This window comes from Tursiops truncatus, chromosome 4 (genome assembly GCF_011762595.2).
Source record: "Tursiops truncatus isolate mTurTru1 chromosome 4, mTurTru1.mat.Y, whole genome shotgun sequence".
Classification (NCBI taxonomy): domain Eukaryota; kingdom Metazoa; phylum Chordata; class Mammalia; order Artiodactyla; family Delphinidae; genus Tursiops; species Tursiops truncatus.
Window position 1 is genome coordinate 49,858,276 of NC_047037.1, and position 6,000 is coordinate 49,864,275.

The following is a 6,000-nucleotide window of genomic DNA, read 5'->3' on the forward strand; positions in this document are numbered from 1 at the left end:
TTCTCAGCCTTGGCTACACAGTGACACCACCCGGGAAGCTTTTCAGAATCCCTGTGTTCAGACCCTGTACCAATAAAATGAGTATTTCTGGAGTATCAACGTTTTTTAAAGCTCCCCAGGTGATTCCATTGTACAGCCAAGATCGAGAACCACTGTCCTACGGTGAAACTCTTGGTCAACAATCCTCTATCAGCTTTTTAGTCCTCCAGCTTAGCCAAAGGTAACCTGACATCTGATGAAAGCTGCTAACATGAATGAAAAGTCCAAAGCCAACAACTTGGAAGAATCAGAGGCTAAGGGAGAAGAACCTTCAGAAGATGATCCTATCCCCAGAGAGATGAGGAAAAAACAAGTCATCTGTAGACGAAGGATAGGATGCTATGGAAGAAGGACACGTGAAGAACACGGGAACATTCTTGGAAATTAGAAACTAAACAGAAGGGTTGGAAGCTGGAATTGAGACTAACCTAAAAATAGAGCAAAAAACGCAAAGATAAGATCAGAATCAGACCAGGACATTCAATATCTAAACAATAGGGACTTCAGAAAGAATAGAAAGTGTAGGGGAGGAAATCATCAAACATCTGAGTTTCCATAGTGAGAGGGCACGAGGGAGCTCACCACAGCGGATGGGACTAGAACCCCTGTCAAGGCACCCATCTTGAAATTTCCAAACAGTGGGACCAAGAGAAGCTCCCCAACACGCTGAAAAACCGGTCACACAGAAGCGCTAGAAGTCAGAGTAGATGTGTTCTTCTCAGTAGCAACACTGGAAGCGAGGAGTCCGTCAGGCAGGTATGTCAAGATTTTGAAAGAGAAAGGTTTCCCACCTGCTTACTCTCAGTCAAGGGTAAAGTATCATGAAGCCATTTTTAGAAATTGGAGCCCTCACAACTTTGCCTCCCATGCACCCTTCCTCAGGAAGCTGCTAGAGGGTGTGCTCTCCTATATGAGGGGGATAAACCAAGAAAGAAGCATCCGTGGGATTCCGCCTTCAGTGCTGTTCACGCAGGTCAGAAGTTGGCTCTCTGGCCCTTTGCCTCAGAAGGATTTATGCAGCTTTCATTTTATCCCTTCCCTACCCCCCAGTCATGGTGGGTGAGCACACGCACACACACACGCATACACACACACACACACACACACACACACGCATACACTTCCCTCTACAGAGGAAAGACAGAATGACCCTTCTAAACACTTTACCTTGGGCTAATTAAACCAACAATTAAATCTGTGTACCGGCACTGGTACCCTTTATTCAGGGTGGTAACTTAAAAAAAGTTCCCACCTCCACTGCTAGACTCTAAGTGCCTCAAAAGCTGGGGGAAGGGAACATGTACTCAGGGCAGCAAGTCTCAGTCAGCTCTGCAGCACACAGCATATTCTCTGGCACATAATAGAAGCTAAAAAAAGGTTTGTTGAATTCAGTTGACTGACTTGGTCGGAAAAGTTCACATAGCAGTGATGAGAGCCATAAGATACTCGCTGCTCCAAACTAGTCTTTTGCCACCATGTGTTATTTTGGGTGCAGTATTTTGATTTTTTAAAAATTATAGGCAATAAATTAAAATGTGGCAATTTCCCACGAAATACTGGGATTCCAGATTCCACTGAAGTTTGAGAGACCCGGAAACTCTAGGTCTTGTTCTGGAATGGTGCTTATGGACAGGGGTGAATAGTAGCTGTCCTTGTTGGTTGGCATTTGCTCTGCACCTGACCACATTTCCCACCAAATCCCGGACATGGATATGGATGGTGATGTCTCGTCTAACAGAAGAAAAATTCTTGGCCTTGTTTCCATCAACAGTGAGAAAACGGGGGGGGGGGGGGGGGGGGGACTTCCAAGAATGATGGAGTGAGGGTGTCTGTAAATCTGCTTTTCCATAGAAGCAACAACAACAACAAAAAAATGTCCCGAAAGTTCTGAAAACTTTTTCAGAGCTCCAGAAATTAACCAAATGCTTATAACAATCTGAACCTTGGTAAGAACTGCAGGTTTTGTGATATTTTAACCCAGTCTACACCCCACACCCTACCCCACCCCAGCTCCACCCTAGTCTTGAAAAACAGCAGCCCTGCAACCACTAGAGGGAGCACACGGGATTTGGAGCACCTCAAAATGGCTCATCCCAGCGCACTGTCACCATCTAACCTGTCTCACAGGCTCTCTGGAAAAGCCCCACTGGCAGGGTGGTTGTATTTAACTTGCCTCAGAGCTCACTCTGTGGGAAAGCCTTATACCCAGGGCATTTGTTGAAAGATAGTGCAATTGTTTAACCCTGCAGCTACTTGAGGCTGCAATACCAGCGGGGGTAAACAAGAGCTGGCCCAAAACTGCAAGATCTGGGGAATGAGATGTCCTCAGGGGCTTTTAAAAGCTTGCAGCATTCTTGGGGTCTAGAAGGCCATGTGCATGTGCAGGGCTGTGTGCATGCTCAGCAAAGACCTGAGAAGGCCCCGATTTCACTTCTGACTGATCTTCAGGCCTTGTGCAGTCAGGGAGCGAAGGTTAAGGCAGAATTGTAAATTCCCTGTGCATTGAAGGTGCGCTCCAGCATACAGAGCCCCTTGACTTTGTCAAGGGGGACTGACTGGCTCAAGGCATTTAAGGAAATCTGTGAGCATTCTCTAACTGACCATTAAACACAACAGATATGCTAGTGGCCAGACGCAAAGAATGAAGTCTGGAAGGATACAATCTGAATTCATAACTTGGATTAACCCTAGTGAGGAGTGGGGAGGTGATGATCAAAGAGAATTTTAGTCTTAACTGCAATATGTTCACCTTTTAGATGAAAGATGAATTTATGTATTGTGTAATAAAAATTAGTTTTATTGTAAACAAAACCATACAGAAGAAATAAAATTCCTCCCACTTTTCTGAGCCAAAGGATAAATAAAGATGCTCCTTAATTTTTTCCCCTAGGACAAAGGTACAGATTTTGTTTTCTATCTGAATAAATTATAAGAGAAATGTGTTCAATTTGGATAAACACAATTTCTTGCAGTCATGAGCCATTGAATGCTTATGATTTTCCACTATAGCATTGTTTGCCAAAGTGAGGAGGCATAGAAGATAGCTAAGTGGTTATTGTCAACACCTTTGAAATTATGTAGTTTTTGTCATCTGGGCTAGGGAAAATTGTAACTAGCATATCAAAGAGAAACATAAGATTAAAGTGGATATTTAAGTTTACAAAAGAAACAGAACAAGTAAATAGTGTAGGTGCTACTCAGATATGGCAGAAATCATAGGGCTGATAAGCAAATGACTCAAGTTTGAGAACAATGCACTGTGGAACCCTGCCTTCAAAAACTACAAATGGATCTATGCAACACAACATGTTTTATGTTAGTGGCTGCAAATATATTCTTTTTTTCCTCAGGTGAAAAGAGTTATTTTAGGGAAAAAGGAGTGGGAATAAAAATCACAATCCACACGGAGTTGGAAATTGAACTGAACTAGAAAGTTCATATAGCTGATCCCTACCAGCCTCAATAACCTGCTTTTACCTCCCTGTCTTACTGTGCATATCTTCACATTTGATACTTAGGAATATTCACAAGACTAAGAATTAGCTTTCGTTTTTTTTTTAATTAAGAAGTTGAATATTTTATTATTAAACTGTTTCTTATTTTCCTGCAAGGCTGTTGCTTCACTGTATGAAAACAGCACCGCAGACACAGTATATTGCAAAATTAAGATAGTAATGTTCTGCATTGGACACTATACAACTAACAAACTTTTCTCCACTACCAGTTATTTCCAGTGGGAAGATCGTTGAGTATTTTGACCCAAATCCAGGGATGGCTGTAAGCAAGTTACAATATCATATAAGGCTTAAGATAGCAATATTATCCTTGAATTACATAATTTTTATAACTAGTTTTACCAGAGATAATTTCAGGAATTCTGAATATTATAACTGGAGACCAGCCTAAAAATCATAGGGTGTTGTGGAAAAGATGCATAGTGTTTATCTGAAGTCATTAGGAGGTTAAGGGGTATTTTCTTCAGGAAACATTGTTGCAAGTAGTTTCTTTTGCTAAAAATTGCTTTTTAAAAATCCACCACTAATTTAAGACAACTATGCTAGATTAAGTTGTTTCAAACTAGTTTATTTAGGGGTTCCATTTTCACTCAATAGATTTTATGCATTTCTCATACACTCCTTCACTCATTAGGTCATCTAGTTCTGAAGGGTTACTGAGTGTCATCTTGATCAGCCAACCATCTTCATAACAAGATTTGTTGACAAGTCCTGGATTTTCTGCTAGAGCTTCACTAATTTCAGTTACTTCTGATAGAGGAGAATAGAGTTCACTACTAGCTTTCACACTTTCCAAAGCACCAAATTCCTCTCGTTTGTTCAATTTTGTCTCAACTTCAGGCAGACTACAGTAAACAACAACTCCTAAAGCTTCCTGTGCAAAATTGCTGATTTCCACTGTTCCAACACTGTTTTCTCTTGGTACCCATTCATGTTTGTCTGTGAATTTATGCACCGACACCAGAGCAGGGCCGGTGCGCCAAGCCCGGAGGGCGCCCACCCACAGTCCCCAGGGCTGCAGCGGTCAGGGGCGCACTGGGCACAGAGATGGCCCGCAGCCTACAGACTGCGGCCTGCACGCTCCGTGCCGCTTACAGAGCCATGTTCACAGTAAGAATTAGCTTTTCTAAACTTACGGTGCTTTTGCTGGAACCCTGAAAGTTCAATAATGTTATTTTTGCAGAGCCTGAGATAAGATATAATAGATTTTGGGTTTGCAATAGTCATGTGGGAGAGAAGGAAAAAAATAATGGGTGTCTTTTAATTTGTCTGCCACTGCCTCCTCTGGGCAGTGGGCTAGGGGCATCCTGTCCCACCTCCAACTCCATCCACTTGGTTCTCCACAAGTTGTTGTTTTTTTCAAAAAATCCCTTGCCCAGACTTAAGGACATTATTTTAGGAATGGGTCCCTAACCATTTGGGATTAAGAATCAAATTAGTCTTGCTCTAATGCCAGAACTGCAAGATGAAAACCTTGAAAATTTTGAGCAACTGGTTTTCTTGGTGTAGAGTAAGCCAGTGGTTGGTAAGAGAAAACATGCTGGCAGGAAAAGAGAAGGAAAAAAGAGGGGCAAAGATGTGATAGGAGATCCCTAGTTAAGGCCCCATTTATTCTGTCCTTAGGTTCTCTGAGACCTCTTCCCTGCTTTCCTTATGCCCCCTTGTGTTTAAGCTACTTGAACTTGGGTTTCTGACACCAGAGGCCGGAAGGTTCCCAACTAGGATAGAAAGCACGTAAGACCTATCTCGTATTGCAAAATGGGTTTATTTAAATTATTATATACAGGAGAGTGATCAAGACGGCAGAATAGTAGGACGTGAAGCTCACCCCCTCCCACAAACACAACAAAATTACATCTACATGTGGAACAATTCTCACAGAATACCTACTGAACTCTGGCAGAAGACCTCAGACTACTGAAAAGGCAAGAAAATCTCCACATATCTGGGTAGGAAACAAGAAAAAAAAAAAAGGCGAGAGAGAAATCGGTCTGGGACCTGCACCCCTGGGAGGAAGCTGTGAAAGAGGAAAGTTCCTGCACCCTGGGAAGCCCCCTCTCCCTGGCGGGGAGATCAGCCAGGACAGAGGGGTAGCTTCAGAGCCTCAAAGGAAAGAACAGAAGCCAGTTTGTGGCAGCCGGAGCAGAGGGAGAACTGCACAGTCAGTCCCACCACCCTGCACTCCCCACGCTGATGTGCATGTCCGCCAGTGCCGGCAGGGGCTGGGTGCTGGAACTCAGGCTTCGGAGATCAGAACCAAGGAGAGGACTGGGGGTGGCTGTGTGGAGACAGATGCGGGGGGCTGGAATTCAGTGCGACTTCAGGAGGGGGTGTACATAGAGGAAGTCTGGGCCACCTTAGAGGTCAGGTGCCATTGTTTGTGGGGGGGTGCCCGAGGGGAGTGGCAGGACCTGGATTGTAGCCTTTTTCCCTGTGTGTGCACTCA

At 43.6% G+C, this 6,000-nt stretch overlaps 1 pseudogene; it reads right to left on the minus strand.

Annotated features, from left to right (window-relative positions):
• Window positions 1-4,140: 4,140 nt before the first annotated feature.
• On the minus strand, window positions 4,141-4,657 carry LOC101330384 (glycine cleavage system H protein, mitochondrial-like; annotated as a pseudogene).
• Window positions 4,658-6,000: the final 1,343 nt, after the last annotated feature.